Below are 16,796 nucleotides of genomic sequence, written 5' to 3' on the forward strand. Positions count from 1 at the left end.
TCTGGGTTACTATCCAGAAGTGAGTTACTCAAATTCCTGCTTAGGCCGTTAACCTCCAGTCCGTCTCTAGGAATTGGCACTGTGATGAAAATAGATAAACATGGCATCTGCACATTATCTCAAACTGTTCTATTCTGCAAGTGGACAAACATGTTTTTTTAAATGAACAAGAAAACAAAGAAGACTGTCTGACGATCAAAACATTGATCCACTGTTACAGAATCCTTTAGGAAAACATAGCAGCTATCTAAGATAGGGAAACATAAGCTTGTGGAATATTTATGACCTGGCAGCAATAACCTTCCATATCAACACAGGCTTCCCAGTAAGAAGACAAGTCTCATAATCAGTACCATACATTATGCTGTGCTGGCAGACTTGAAAAATCACCAATTCACAACAACATGTAGGACACTGGCTTTAGTGCTAAGATACTGTATGTACTGTACTGTGGAGAGTTATCTCTGTGTTCAAAATGGATTTGTCCTGGTAGGCTAGGAATGAAAAATGCTCAGCAAGTGCATTTTCTATGGAGGTGCTATAGATTACAACGGCGTTAGAGGGAGCAATACGAGTATGCACAGAGATAAGTACACAGCTGCCCCTGAAAATGCAAGGCATAGAACTACAACGGTAACAGACTAGAATAGGTGTAGAATACATGGAATGCATTATTATTCTTCATGAAGGAAATGTTTTTCTAACTGCATTTCAGAACATGTTGCTTTAGCATTCAGACTACGTTCAAGCCAGATCCTGTAATAAAAACATATTTTTGAGTGGTATTTTCCATAAGAATTAGTCAAGCTGTAAAGATGAAGGATTTTCAAGGAGCAACATGTCACTTTTTCATACCTTTGTTTAACTAGGCAACTCAGTTAAGAATGGATTCTTATTTTCAATGATAGCCTAGGAACAGTGGGTTAACTGTCTTGTTCAGGTGCAGAATGACAGATTTTTAATTTGTCAGCTCAGGGATTCGAACTTGCAACCTTTCGGTGACTTGCCCAATGCTCTAACCACTAGGCTACCTGCTGCCCCACTTGCCACAGCATCATCATGATGATGCATTTTGCATTACTATGATGACATGGCAAGTGACACTGCTTCTTGAGAGTCCAACCGACTTCCTTCCTATATACAGTAATTCAACTCCCCAACAGGTCGATGTAAACAGAACATCTATCAGAGCAAGAACTGCACCACTTTCCAGGTTTAGTAGGACACTGCTAGGATGTTTTCATGAGGGTAGAGGTCAGTGTATGTTACGGAGAGTACTGTATACTGTAAAGAGTACTGTATACTGTATGTGCTGTAGCGTCTTTTCATAATTCCTTTCCTTTAAACTGGAACTCTTCATATTTCAAAGCCATGCCCTGCCTGCAATCTTATCTATTATAAACCAACTCAAATCCCACCAACAAAACATGTTCTCCTTTCTTTTGATGTGGGCTATATTAAAAAGGTTGAGAATAAAAATAGGTTTGAGGGCACAGACCTACTTGAGACACCCACTTGACGTAGAAGAGTTAGTCCTATTGATTAAGAAGGTGACATTTACTGAAAGAACACACAACGACAAGGAGATGTTATCACATCTAAGATGGCATTTAAGGCCATGCTACGGTGTACAGTAGAGTCACGTTCATTGTGGTGAATTATGACAGGCAGGGCAACAGTAACCAACCCTGCTCCAGGCTGAGTCCCAAATGGATCCCTATATAGTGACCTACAGTACTTTGACCAGGGTCCATAGGGCTCTGGTCAATCGTAATGCACTATATAGGGAAAAAGGTGCAGTTTGGGACTCATCTCCAGTGTTTTGGAGAAAAGGTCAGGGACCTGCAGCATTGAAATCCACCCTGAAACCAACTCAATGTCTTTGCATGGTGGGGAGACTGAGGGGCCAGCCCACGGTGGGGCCAGCCAGGGGCCTGTGGAACTTACGTCAGCTCTTCCTGCCATTGTTGTTGTGCCGTTCTGCTGCACAGATAGACACAGCTGGCCAGGCAGGAAGGGAAGAACTGAGGCCATCATGGACTCAGCGCTCCAGGGTGGTTCTAGGTACAGACCTAGGATCAGCTTCCCTCCCGCAGTCCTGACCTTAACCATTAGTGGGCAAAATGCTACATTTTCCTGAGATCAGCATCTAGGGGCAACTTCACCCTACACCGACCTAGCCAATCAGGACACCACCTCCTCTCAAGCGTTCCAATAGGCTGTTGGATTTTGACACAAAATTGAGTGAGCACTCTTAACCACCCAATAACACTGATAAAGCACAGATTGGATTCAGTTAACGGTATTGACGTTATGGTGGTTCTAAGTATACGGTTGTTAGGAACAAAATGAATCTCATTTGTTTTTAACAGGTTAATAAGGCAGTCACAGTAGCTAGCTAGAGGTTTGTCAATCATTACCATATAGCTCTTACAGTAGGTGTATTCCAAGGTAACTGAATGGAGTGTTACGTAGGACTTAATAATACTCCCCTCACAGATCCTTCTAGTTCTCAGAATAACAAGTGAGTGGGCAGGCAGTAGGCTTGGTTCACTAGGGCAGGGTTCTCCATCCCTGTTCCTGGAGAGATACCCTCCTGGAGGTTTTCACTATAACCTTGTTCCTGGAGAGATACCCTCCTGGAGGTTTTCACTATAACCCTGTTCCTGGAGAGATACCCTCCTGGAGGTTTTCACTATAACCCTGTTCCTGGAGAGATACCCTCCTGGAGGTTTTCACTATAACCCTGTTCCTGGAGAGAGACCCTCCTGGAGGTTTTCACTATAACCCCTGTTCCTGGAGAGAGACCCTCCTGGAGGTTTTCACTATAACCCTGTTCCTGGAGAGATACCCTCCTGGAGGTTTTCACTATAACCCTGTTCCTGGAGAGATACCCTCCTGGAGGTTTTCACTATAACCCTGTTCCTGGAGAGATACCCTCCTGGAGGTTTTCACCTAACCCTGTTCCTGGAGAGAGACCCTCCTGGAGGTTTTCACTCCAACCCTGTTCCTGGAGGGATCCTCCTGGCAGAGGCATTACCGGATATGAGCCATCCAATAATACCAGATGACAAGTTAAGATCATTTGGATGAATGGTTGGCTCTAGAGGGAGTGGTGCTCTAGAGGGGAGTGGTGCTCTAGAGGGAGTGGTGCTCTAGAGGGAGTGGTGCTTATAGAGGTAGTGGTGCTTATAGAGGGAGTGGTGCTCTAGAGGGAGCGGTGCTCTAGAGGGAGAGGTGCTCTAGACGGAGTGATGCTTATAGACGGAGTGATGCTTATAGAGGGAGTGGTGCTCTAGAGGGAGTGGTGCTTATAGAGGGAGTGGTGCTTATAGAGGGAGTGGTGCTCTAGAGAGATTGGTGTTCTAGAGGGAGTGGTGCTTATAGAGGGAGTGGTGCTCTAGATAGATTGGTGTTCTAGAGGGAGTGGTGCTCTAGAGGGATTGGTGCTTATAGAGGGAGCGGTGCTCTAGAGGGAGTGGTGCTCTAGAGGGAGTGGTGCTCTAGAGGGAGTGGGGCTCTAGAGGGAGCGGTGCTCTAGAGGGAGTGGTGCTTATAGAGGGAGTGGTGCTTATAGAGGGAGCGGTGCTCTAGAGGGAGCGGTGCTCTAGAGGGAGTGGTGCTTATAGAGGGAGTGGTGCTTATAGAGGGAGTGGTGCTCTAGAGGGAGTGGTGCTTATAGAGGGAGTGGTGCTTATAGAGGGAGTGGTGCTTATAGAGGGGAGTGGTGCTCTAGAGGGAGTGGTGCTCTAGAGGGAGTGGTGCTTATAGAGGGAGTAGTGATCTAGAGGGAGTGGTGCTTATAGAGGTAGTGGTGCTTATAGAGGTAGTGGTGCTCTAGAGGGAGTGGTACTCTAGAGGGGAGTGGTACTCTAGAGGGAGTGGTGCTCTAGAGGGAGTGGTGCTTATAGAGGGGAGTGTGGTGCTCTAGAGGGAGTGGTGCTCTAGAGGGAGTGGTGCTCTAGAGGGAGTGGTGCTCTAGAGGCAGTGGTGCTTATAGAGGGAGTGGTGCTCTAGAGGGAGTGGTGCTCTAGAGGGAGTGGTGCTCTAGAGGTAGTGGTGCGTATAGAGGGAGTAGTGATCTAGAGGGAGTGGTGATCTAGAGGGAGTGGTGCTCTAGAGGGAGTGGTACTTATAGAGGGAGAGGTGATCTAGAGGGGAGTGGTGCTCTAGAGGGAGAGGTGATCTAGAGGGGAGTGATGCTTATAGACGGAGTGATGCTTATAGAGGGAGTGGTGCTCTAGAGGGAGTGGTGCTTATAGAGGGAGTGGTGCTTATAGAGGGAGTGGTGCTCTAGAGAGATTGGTGTTCTAGAGGGAGTGGTGCTCTAGAGAGAGTGGTGTTCTAGAGGGAGTGGTGCTCTAGAGGGATTGGTGCTTATAGAGGGAGCGGTGCTCTAGAGGGAGTGGTGCTCTAGAGGGAGTGGGGCTCTAGAGGGAGCGGTGCTCTAAAGGGAGCGGTGCTTATAGAGGGAGTGGTGCTTATAGAGGGAGTGGTGCTTATAGAGGGAGTGGTGCTTATAGAGGGAGCGGTGCTCTAGAGGGAGTGGTGCTTATAGAGGGAGTGGTGCTTATAGAGGGAGTGGTGCTTATAGAGGGAGTGGTGCTTATAGAGGGAGTGGTGCTTATAGAGGGAGTGGTGCTTATAGAGGGAGTGGTGCTTATAGAGGGAGTGGTGCTCTAGAGGGAGTGGTGCTCTAGAGGGAGTGGTGCTTATAGAGGGAGTGGTGCTTATAAGCATTATGAATCAACACACAGTACAGCATACACTCATGCAACACACACATGCAACACACATACATATACAAGCACACACACGGTACTGTACAGGAACTGTATGCCCCAGAGTCAGACATCTAATGTAGTGGGACTATGTGTTAGAGAATGTCAGACATCTAATGTATCTAATGTAGTGGGACTGTGTGTTAGAGAATGTCAGACACCTAATGTATCTAATGTAGTGGGACTGTGTGTTAGAGAATGTCAGACATCTAATGTATCTAATGTAGTGGGACTGTGTGTTAGAGAATGTCAGACATCTAATGTATCTAATGTAGTGGGACTGTGTGTTAGAGAATGTCAGACATCTAATGTATCTAATGTAGTGGGACTGTGTGTTAGAGAATGTCAGACATCTAATGTATCTAATGTAGTGGGACTGTGTGTTAGAGAATGTCAGACATCTAATGTATCTAATGTAGTGGGACTGTGTGTTAGAGAATGTCAGACATCTAATGTATCTAATGTAGTGGGACTGTGTGTTAGAGAATGTCAGACATCTAATGTATCTAATGTAGTGGGACTGTGTGTTAGAGAATGTCAGACATCTAATGTATCTAATGTAGTGGGACTGTGTGTTAGAGAATGTCAGACATCTAATGTAACTAATGTAGTGGGACTGTGTGTTAGAGAATGTCAGACATGGTATCTAATGTAGTGGGACTGTGTGTTAGAGAATGTCAGACATGGTATCTAATGTAGTGGGACTGTGTGTTAGAGAATGTCAGACATGGTATCTAATGTAGTGGGACTGTGTGTGTTAGAGAATAGTATGCTAATTGGGATAGATACAATTAGAATACAAGATAAGAGTATCATTTGAATTAGAGACTTATTGATGCACCCACTCAGCATCAGGCAGCTGATACTGTCCTGATAAAATAATGCTTTGTGCAATTTAGCGTGAGATAAACTGGGACTATGTTTCTTCATTAAGATTGTGCTTTCATCTCCTACATTATTGAATTACAGTAGTAACAAAGCCAATAGTCACAACTTCTGTATGAGGAATACTCACTCTCCAAAACATTTTGTCCCCACATGCTTTTACTTTCATTCATATGAAATAGATGCACTGACTAAATTACTTGTCGAATGATGTACATGTGTCATCTCAGGACGGCTCACAATCATAAAACAGACACTTTTGTGTATTGTTCAAACTGATAACTAGTTTTGCTACAGTACACACATGCCTTTTCCTTCCCCCTCGTTCAGTCATACAGAACACTCTTAGAGAAAAAGCTGCTAAATAGAACCATGCAGGGTTCTTCGGTTTGTTCCCATATGGGAACCTTTTTTAGTGCTGGGTAGAATCCTCTATGAAGGGTTCTGCTTAGAACCGTTTATGAAGGGTTTTTCAGAGAACCCTTTTATCTTTGGACGGTTCTTCCTAGGATCCTCTATAAATGGTTTAACCAGACAATTGTATTATTTTGACAATACATAACATATATCATAAGGCCTTTATTTGAGGGCCTAGTTATATCCTAACACAGTGATGTTAGGATAATTCCTACTGGAACCCAGACAGTGTTAGGATATCCAACATTGTTAATCACCTGCAACCTGTATTCAAAATGACTGCCAGGATAGGGAAGACTGAATACTGAGGTTACCTCATTCATCTAAACTGGAACAACCATTTCAGTAACGGGTGCAATAAATCCAACAGAAAGGATATGTTATTTATCATTGTGTAGCATAAAGTTAATCCAAATTAATAAATGTACATGCAAAACAAAGATATTACAGTAAAACCAAACATCTGAAAATCTCCCTGCAATAGAGCTGGGAAATATTATATCTGGTTCTATGTAAAACCCTACTTGCCTTCCAAAGAACCCTTTCTTCCAAAAACGGTTCTTAGGATGTTAAAGGTTCTAGGTAGAACCCTTTGCCTTACAAAGAACACTGGTTTTCCAAAACAGTTCTTCTGATCAAAACGGTTCTTGGTAGAACCCCATCCCTCCGCAAAGAACCCTTTTGGAACCCTTTTTTCTAAGACTGTAGTGTTTTAGTGTCTGGTGATTTCTCGAGACTAACTCTGTCACAGTGTTAGAGCGTGTGATGATTTCTCTAGACTAACTCTGTCACAGTGTTTTAGTGTCTGGTGATTTCTCTAGACTAACTCTGTCACAGTGTTTTAGTGTCTGGTGATTTCTCTAGACTAACTCTGTCACAGTGTTTTAGTGTCTGGTGATTTCTCTAGACTAACTCTGTCACAGTGTTTGAGCATGTGATGATTTCTCGAGACTAACTCTGTCACAGTGTTTGAGTGTCTGGTGATTTCTCTAGACTAACTCTGTCACAGTGTTTTAGTGTCTGGTGATTTCTCTAGACTAACTCTGTCACAGTGTTTGAGTGGCTGGTGATTTCTCTAGACTAACTCTGTTACAGTGTTTGAGTGTCTGGTGATTTCTCTAGACTAACTCTGTCACAGTGTTTGAGTGTCTGGTGATTTCTCTAGACTAACTCTGTCACAGTGTTTGAGCATGTGGTGATTTCTCTAGACTAACTCTGTTACAGTGTTTGAGTGTCTGGTGATTTCTCTAGACTAACTCTGTCACAGTGTTTGAGTGTCTGGTGATTTCTCTAGACTAACTCTGTCACAGTGTTTGAGCATGTGGTGATTTCTCTAGACTAACTCTGTTACAGTGTTTGAGTGTCTGGTGATTTCTCTAGACTAACTCTGTCACAGTGTTTGAGTGGCTGGTGATTTCTCGAGACTAACTCTGTCACAGTGTTTGAGTGGCTGGTGATTTCTCTAGACTAACTCTGTCACAGTGTTAGAGTGTGTGATGATTTTTCTAGACTAACTGTCAAAGTGTTTGAGCGTGTGATGATTTCTCTAGACTAACTCTGTCACAGTGTTTGAGCGTGTGATGATTTCTCTAGACTAACTCTGTCACAGTGTTAGAGTGTGTGATGATTTTTCTAGACTAACTGTCAAAGTGTTTGAGCGTGTGATGATTTCTCTAGACTAACTCTGTCACAGTGTTTGAGCGTGTGATGATTTCTCTAGACTAACTCTGTCACAGTGTTTGAGTGTCTGGTGATTTCTCTAGACTCTGTCACAGTGTTTGAGCGTGTGATGATTTCTCTAGACTAACTCTGTCACAGTGTTTGAGCGTGTGATGATTTCTCGAGACTAACTCTGTCACAGTGTTTGAGTGTCTTTTGATTTCTCTAGACTAACTCTGTCACAGTGTTTGAGTGTCTGGTGATTTCTCTAGACTAACTCTGTCACAGTGTTTGAGTGGCTGGTGATTTCTCTAGACTAACTCTGTTACAGTGTTTGAGTGTCTGGTGATTTCTCTAGACTCTGTCACAGTGTTTGAGCGTGTGATGATTTCTCTAGACTAACTCTGTCACAGTGTTTGAGCGTGTGATGATTTCTCGAGACTAACTCTGTCACAGTGTTTGAGTGTCTGGTGATTTCTCTAGACTAACTCTGTCACAGTGTTTGAGTGTCTGGTGATTTCTCTAGACTAACTCTGTCACAGTGTTTGAGCATGTGGTGATTTCTCTAGACTAACTCTGTTACAGTGTTTGAGTGTCTGGTGATTTCTCTAGACTAACTCTGTCACAGTGTTTGAGTGGCTGGTGATTTCTCGAGACTAACTCTGTCACAGTGTTTGAGTGGCTGGTGATTTCTCTAGACTAACTCTGTCACAGTGTTAGAGTGTGTGATGATTTTTCTAGACTAACTGTCAAAGTGTTTGAGCGTGTGATGATTTCTCTAGACTAACTCTGTCACAGTGTTTGAGCGTGTGATGATTTCTCTAGACTAACTCTGTCACAGTGTTAGAGTGTGTGATGATTTTTCTAGACTAACTGTCAAAGTGTTTGAGCGTGTGATGATTTCTCTAGACTAACTCTGTCACAGTGTTTGAGCGTGTGATGATTTCTCTAGACTAACTCTGTCACAGTGTTTGAGTGTCTGGTGATTTCTCTAGACTCTGTCACAGTGTTTGAGCGTGTGATGATTTCTCTAGACTAACTCTGTCACAGTGTTTGAGCGTGTGATGATTTCTCGAGACTAACTCTGTCACAGTGTTTGAGTGTCTTTTGATTTCTCTAGACTAACTCTGTCACAGTGTTTGAGTGTCTGGTGATTTCTCTAGACTAACTCTGTCACAGTGTTTGAGTGGCTGGTGATTTCTCTAGACTAACTCTGTTACAGTGTTTGAGTGTCTGGTGATTTCTCTAGACTCTGTCACAGTGTTTGAGCGTGTGATGATTTCTCTAGACTAACTCTGTCACAGTGTTTGAGCGTGTGATGATTTCTCGAGACTAACTCTGTCACAGTGTTTGAGTGTCTTTTGATTTCTCTAGACTAACTCTGTCACAGTGTTTGAGAGTGTGATGATTTCTCCAGCTCTGTCACAGTGTTAATATTCTGTGAATGCAGCGTGATGTTGTCTCTCACCTCTGCTGTCCTCTCCGGGGCGGCCTTGCTGCTGTTGTTGTGGTTCTGGAGGAAGCGGCATCCGTCCTTGGCCAGTCTCTGGACCATCTCCAAACGGGACAGGTCCTCCTTGTCGTGCAAGGCACACACACCCCCACCCCCCGGCTGCAGCGCCGGGGACACAGAGAACATGTACTTCAGTCCACAGTCCCACGACATTACTATAGAGTAGAACCAGCACGGTGTACTCCTCTCCTCCTCTCTCACAGTGTACTCCAAAGGTGTGTGTGAGGGGGATGGGCCGGGCAACCTTGAGTGTGTTTAGTTGTCTGGCTGTTTGTCTGTGAGCGCAGGTGAGTTACGGCCTCTTCTCACTGAGCTAAAGCAGATCCCTGTAGAAGCACCAACAACAGCTCCGGCTGGCTCTCTGGTTGGCCTGCAGATGCAGAAATAGAGGGATAGAGAGGGCTATGAAGCAGCAAGGACTCCAGGTGCCTCTGTTCTATATGACTAGATCCAGAGGGAGAGAGAGACTGACTGCTACTCCCTCCTTCCCTTCCCTTTCACTGCTGGGGAAGGAGGAAGGGAGGGGAGAGAGGGAGGGAAAGAGAGAGGGAGGGGAGGGAGGGAGGGAAGGAAGGAAGAGAGGGAGGGAGGTAGGGAGGGAGGGAGAGAGGGCGAGAGAGAGGGGGAGAGAGGGGATCAGGAAACATCTGGTAAAGCACTCAAGACCAGCCCCTGCAGAGGAAGTTCCACTATCTCTACCTCCCCCTGTCCATGCTGGCTGAGGTGGGCTGGGCCTGGGTGGGTGAACACTGGGGGTGTGGTAGACAGGGGGAGGTGGGGGGGGGGGGTGGACCCCGTGAGAGAACACAGAGGTAAACACAGTGGAAGAATCTGGGTTCACTTTCCAACAATGACCGACACAACAAGATATTTTAGATGTTAGATATTTTCAGAAGAACATTCAGTGCTGCTGTCACAGGGTGGTCTGTCACAGAGTGGTCTGTCACAGGTTGGTCTGCTGTTGTGCTCGTCCTCTCCTTGCTCCGTTCTGTACTTTCTGTTATTGAATAGGTGGGCCAGACTGAAGAGTTGGGTCTAAGGGACATTGAAAGTCCTTTACACACCCTAGCTCCTACAGAACCCCTTCGGGATGCATGTGATGATGGCTGGGTAGGTCTCATTTGTAAATAGATTAAAAAAAAATATTGCCTTAGAATCTTTACAGGATCCGCCACTTTTTTTCACATTTTCGCCTAAAATTACATACCCAAATCCAACTGCCTGTAGCTCAGGCCCTGAAGCAAGGATATGCATATTCGTGGTATGTCACGATTCCTACCGACGGTGGCGCCCCCTCCTGCTCGGGTGGCGCTCGGCGGTCGTCGTCACCGGCCTATTAGCTACCACCGATTCCCTTTTTGTTTTTCCCTTTTTTTTATGTTTTCTCACCTGCCCTGAGTTAGTCATTAAGAGGGCTATTTAGTTCAGCTGGCCCGCTCCCTATTGTGCGGGATTGTCTTTCTGTGTGTCGACTGCGTTTTGTTCGACTGTGCTTGTCGAGTGAATTTTCCCTGTTGTTGGGAAACCTTTTATTTTGTGCTTGTGGTTTATTAAAATTACCACACAGTGTTCGCTGCTTCCTGCGCTTCTTTCCGCCACACAACAGACAAGCCGTTACATGGTACCATTTGAAAGGAAACCCTTTGAAGTTTGTGGAAATGTGAAAGGGATGTAGGAGAATATAACACAATAGATCTGATAAAAAAATAATACAAAGAAAAAAACCAACCGTTCTTTTGTATTTTTTGTACCATCATCTTTGAAATGCAAGAGAAAGGCCATAACGTATTATTCCAGCCCAGGTGCAATTTAGAATTTGGCCACTAGATGGCAGCAGTGTATGCGCAACGTTTTAGGCTGATCCAATGAACCATTGCATTTCTGTTCAAATTTTTTTATCAAGACTGCCCAAATGTGCCTAATTTGTTTATTAATAACTTTTGATGTTCAAAATTAGGCACTCTCCTCAAACAATAGCATGGTATTCCTTCACTGTAATAGCTACTGTAAATTAGACACTGCAGTTAGATTAACAAGAATTTAAGCTTTCTGCCAATATCGGATATGTCTATGTCCTGAGAAATGATCTTGTTACTTACAACCTCATGCTAATCGCATTAGCCTATGTTAGCTCAACCGTCCCGTGGAAGGGACACCGATCCCGAAGAAGATGGGTCACTTCTTTAGTGCCCACATAATAATCATATAAGCCAATTACAATATCACTCACACTCTATGACATACAGATGTAGGATCTTAATTTGATCACTCTGTTGCAGGAGAACTAAACATATAGTGTATTTGAGGTTAAAAAAAGCTTCTTTCACTTGATTTTCCCTTACGAAAAATGTATCAACCCCTACAAAAATGTTAATTCATTATAATCCACATAATAATTCACATTTTCTGTTGCTGCAGGATTATTTTCCTGCTGTAGCAAACTGGCTCAAATTAAGATCCTTCATCTGTACTGCTGCTATGTGGAATATTTTGATAAGGAAACTATGCAAAAAATAAATAGGAAATCCTATTTCTCCAGAATTACATTTCCTCTTTAATGCACTTTGTCCAATTAAACATGTATTTTCTGGGCAGAAATTATAATCATACAATGAATGACCTTTGTGACCTTCTCCTCTCTAATCCACTTAATAATAATAGTTGATAAGGTTTACATCCCAAAGGGCTCCATATTTCCTATGTAGTGCACTACTTTTGACAAGAGCACATAGGTCTATGGTTAAAAGAAGTGTACTATATCGGAAACAGGGTGCCATTTGGGACGAAGGTAACGTCTGCTGAAGAAAGCCAGGGCTTTAACTACCGTACATTATGCATTTACCACTATGGTCTATATATCATTTGACCCCTCTTCCTCTTATTATAGAAAACCTCTCAACCCTGTCTCAAACATGCTTACATTTTGTGTGATGAACGGAAACACATAGTAAGTCAATGAGGTCATGAATCTAAACAACCAAGCCTTGACATTATAGATGTCATGCATTGAGCTACAGTAGTGTACTGATATCTCTGCCTCTGTTGGCTGTGCTACACAACCTAGGGTGTGTATTAAACAAACAATTCTCTGGTATCAGCACAGTCTATTCCTGGTCTGAATAGCTGACCACCACCACCCACTGACTGTACAGTACCAGACAAAAGGGAGATGTGGGTCCTGTCAACTGGGCAATGCCAGGTGCGCTCTCATTCCTAATGTGAACAAACCAAAGCATAGACCACATCAGAGAGATTCCCCCTCGAGTCTTCTTAGCCTCCTTGGTTTTCTACCATCCACTCAGTCCAAAAGATGTAGCTGTTGACAAGGCCCTATCCCAGCTGTTGGTGGGTATGTACTATACAGGCAACAGGGTGCCATTTGGGGACGCAGTCATGGTCTTTCTTGTGTTGAACTGCAAGTCTCTCCAGAGATGTTTGATCGGGTTCCAGTCCGGGCTCTGCCTCGGTCACTCAAGGACATTCAGAGACTTGTCACGAAGCCACTCCTGCCTTGTCTTGGCTGTGTGCATAGGGTCGTTGTCCTGTTGGAAGGTGAACCTTCGCCCCAGTCTGAGGTCCTGGGCACTCTGGAGCAAGTTTTCATCAAAGAGCTCTCTGTACTTTGCTCCGTTCATCTTTCCCTCGATCCTGACTAGTCTCCCAGTCCCTGCCGCTGAAAAACATCCCCAAATCATGGTGCTGCCACCACCATGCTTCATCGTAGGGATGGTGTCAGGTTTCCTCCAGACATGATGCTTGGCATTCAGGCCAAAGAGTTCTATCTTGTTTTCATCAGACCAGAAAATCTTGTTTCTAATGGTCTAAGAGTCTTTTGGTGTCTTTTGGCAAAATCCAAGCGTGCTGTCAAGTGCTTTTTACTGAGGAGTGGCTTCTGTTTGGCCACTCTACCATAAAGGTCTGATTGGTGGAGTGCTGCAGGGATGGTTGTCCTTCTGGAAAGTTCTCCCATCTCCACAGAGGAACTCTGGAGCTGTGTCAGAGTGACCATCGGGTTCTTGGTCACCTCCCTGACCAATTCCCTTCTCCCCAGATTGCTCAGTTTGGCCGGGCAGCCAGCTCTTGGAAGAGTCTTGGTGATTCAAACTTCTTCCATTTAACAATGATGGAGGCCACTGTGTTCTTGGGGACTTTCAATGCTGCAGAAATGTTTTGGTACCCTTCCCCAGATCTGTGCCTCGACACAATCCTGTCTTAGAGCTCTACGGACAATTCCTTCGACCTCATGGTTTGATTTTTGCTCTGACATGCACTGTCCACTGTGGGACCTTATATAGACAGGTGTGTGCCTTTCCAAATCATGTTCAATCAATTGAATTCATCACAGGTGGACTCCAATCAAGTTGTAAAAACTTCTCAGGGATGATCAATGGAAACAGGATGCACCTGAGTTCAATATCGAGTCTCATAACAAAGGGTCTGAATACTTATGTAAATAAGATATTTTCGTTTTTTTACTTTCAATATGTTTGCAAAAATGTCTAAAAACCTCTTTTCGTTTTGTCATTATCGGGTATTGTGTGTAGATTGATGAATAAATAATTTTATAATAAGGCTGTAAGGTAACAAAACGTGGAAAAAGTCTGAATACTTTCCAAATTAACTGTACATAGGACATTTGAAAACCAAAAGTGACAGGACAGATGATAGTTTGATCGTAGCGGGAACAGAGAAACACGTGCTCCTCGGTAGAGTGTGGTAGGATATATGGACATATTTCCCTTTTTAAAAGACCGTGACATTTCTTAATAAACTTAATTTGAATGTCCTTGGTTACTGCTCCTATTACCAGACATTATATAATTATATAGGGCTCTATTCAATCCGCATCGCGGGACTTCAGCTTTAGAGCGTGAATGAAATTGAAAGGCAACGCTCACACTTTTTAGCGGAGGCTGCATTCAGGTTAAATGGAAATTCAATAGTGAATAGGAAATTACCTTAACGTTTTCTATTGCGGAATCCTTAATCCTTCAGCTTTATGATTGAATAGAGCCCCTAGTCTCAGATTCATGGACATGTCAAATCAGATATTAACTGCTCAAATTAAGCTTGTCTGGAGCCCTATGTAATTACATATAGACTGACGCGCACATATGTGCTAGAGCAGGCTAAAACAAGGACATTCATTCTCAGTATGATATGTGCTAGAGCAGGCTAAAACAAGGACATTCATTCTCAGTATGATGTGTGCTAGAGCAGGCTAAAACAAGGACATTCATTCTCAGTATGAACGCTTTATCTATCGCTCTAATATTTTTTTTTTACTCTGTCAGCAATGTGTTGCTTGACTGGGTCTTAGCAAAGCCCTTCAACTGTACTGTGATAGTTGACTGGGTCTTAGCAAAACCCTTCAACTGTACAGGAAAAGAAACTGCTGATGCACACAAAAGCTAAATGAGAAATACCCCTCTTCTCTTCTCTGGTCTCCAGTATGGGAAGGGGTATCCTCCCTGTATCCTCCACCATGTGAGCTTCAGTTGAGTTCCATGAGGACATGTTCCTTTTTGTTCTTCCAAAGCCACGAGGAATTGGCAGGTGTCCTCCCATCCTTCTCTTTGAGAATCCATAACTGGCCATTTCTACTACATTTATAGGCTGCGTCTCAAATTGTACCCTATTCCCTATGTAGTGCACTACTTTTGATCAGGGTCCATAGTGCTATGTATATGGAGTAGGGTGCCATTTGGGACGCACACATAGATAGACTACACAGCACATTCATCTCTTCTCTTATTTCTCATGTTTTAAAAAAATGTGATACTGTATATTTTTGTTAGTTATACTATTTTGATTTTGAATACTGCAGGACTTGCAAGTTAAGCATTTCCCTGAACTGGTGCTTGTGACAAATAAAAACTTGAAACATTCATCTATCTGTTTTTTACTGGAGGAACAAAACAAGGACTTCATCGCTAGAGCCTTGGTTTAAAGTCTCCTTCTTAACCAGACAGATCAGCTAGTCTTTAGAAGGGCTGTCCCTCAGCGGTTATGGGCTGAGGAGGAACGTCAGCTGCACAATGAATACAAATGCATCTGATACAGATGGGAAGGCAGATACGCTGTCACCACAGTCAGGCCGGAGTAACCAAGGGGAATGGAAGGGGAACGGGGGTGTTTAGGGATCCTCAAGCAGCAGACACCTGTCAATACTCCTACATCCCCATAGGTATTGGCTTGCTGTTGTGGCCCTTTATGCCAAAGGTGATGGTGTGTGTCGGGTTGGCTGCATCACCGGTTGCTGAGAGTAACAAATGGCTATTGTCATAAGCAGATAAATTGCTAAAATCCCATAAAATGACAACATTACTAAAGCAGAGGATAACATCTGATGCATGCTAAGTGTACTGGTCTCACTATGAGTCAAGAAAGGTGTGTTTACCACAGTTTTGACAAGGCATTATGTTATTACATAATTCATATTATTTGTGACAAAAACAAGTGGGTTTATGTGAATTAAACTGTTAAGGGCTCTCTGAGTCTCTCAGCAAGATCTAGTGCTATGGGAAAACTACCCACCCGATAGTTTGTCTGAGGAAACACTACCCACCTGATAGTTTGTCTGAGGAAACACTACCCACCTGATAGTTTGTCTGAGGAAACACTACCCACCTGATAGTTTGTCTGAGGAAACACTACCCACCCGATAATTTGTCTGAGGAAACACTACCCACCCGATAGTTTGTCTGAGGAAACACTTTGCTCATCAAGTGTTTCCTCAGTAAAACAATGTTCTACAATGTTGTAGGTAGTCTGGGAGCAGACTCAGTGGAGGAAGAGGAGGAGTAGTCTGGGAGCAGACTCAGCGGAGGAAGAGGAGGAGTAGTCTGGGAGCAGACTCAGTGGAGGATGATGAAAAGACTATGCCACATCCCCCAGGTATTCATGCAAATGCAGAGCTCTGTGTCTCAAATGGCACCCTATTCCCTACATAGTGCACTCATTTTGACCAGTCTAACTATAGAGCCACTAGGATATCATTACTATCATTTTAATAAACACAGTCTAACTATAGAGCCACAAGGATATGCTTACTACCTCTTAATTAACCTCTACGGGATCGGTGTCCCGGGATCGGTTGAGCTAACGTAGGCTAATGTGATTAGAATGGGGTTGAAAGTAACAACAAAAAAATCCCAGGACATAGACATATCTGATATGGGCAGAAAGCTCACATTCTTGTTAATCTAACTGCACTGTCAAATTTACAGTAGCTATTACAGTGAAAGAATACCATGCTATTGTTTGAGGAGAGTGCACAGTTATGAACTTGAAAATGTATTAATTAACCAGTTAGGCACATTTGGGCAGTCTTGTTACAACATTTTGAACAGATATACAATGGTTCATTGGATCAGTCTTACACTTTCCACATACACTGCTGCCATCTAGTGGCCAAATTCTAAATTACGCTTGGGCTGAAATAATACATTATGGCCTTTTTCTTGCATTTCAAAGATGATGGTACAACAAAAAAATCTTTGTATTACCTTCACCAGATCTATTGTGTTATATTCTCCTCA

General features: G+C 43.6%; 1 pseudogene; it reads right to left on the minus strand.

Annotated features, from left to right (window-relative positions):
• Positions 1-9,726, minus strand: part of LOC123733382 (rap guanine nucleotide exchange factor 5-like) — a 99,269-nt pseudogene extending 89,543 nt beyond the window's left edge.
• Positions 9,727-16,796: the final 7,070 nt, after the last annotated feature.

The sequence above is a fragment of the Salmo salar genome, chromosome ssa02, assembly GCF_905237065.1.
Source record: "Salmo salar chromosome ssa02, Ssal_v3.1, whole genome shotgun sequence".
NCBI classification, from domain to species: domain Eukaryota; kingdom Metazoa; phylum Chordata; class Actinopteri; order Salmoniformes; family Salmonidae; genus Salmo; species Salmo salar.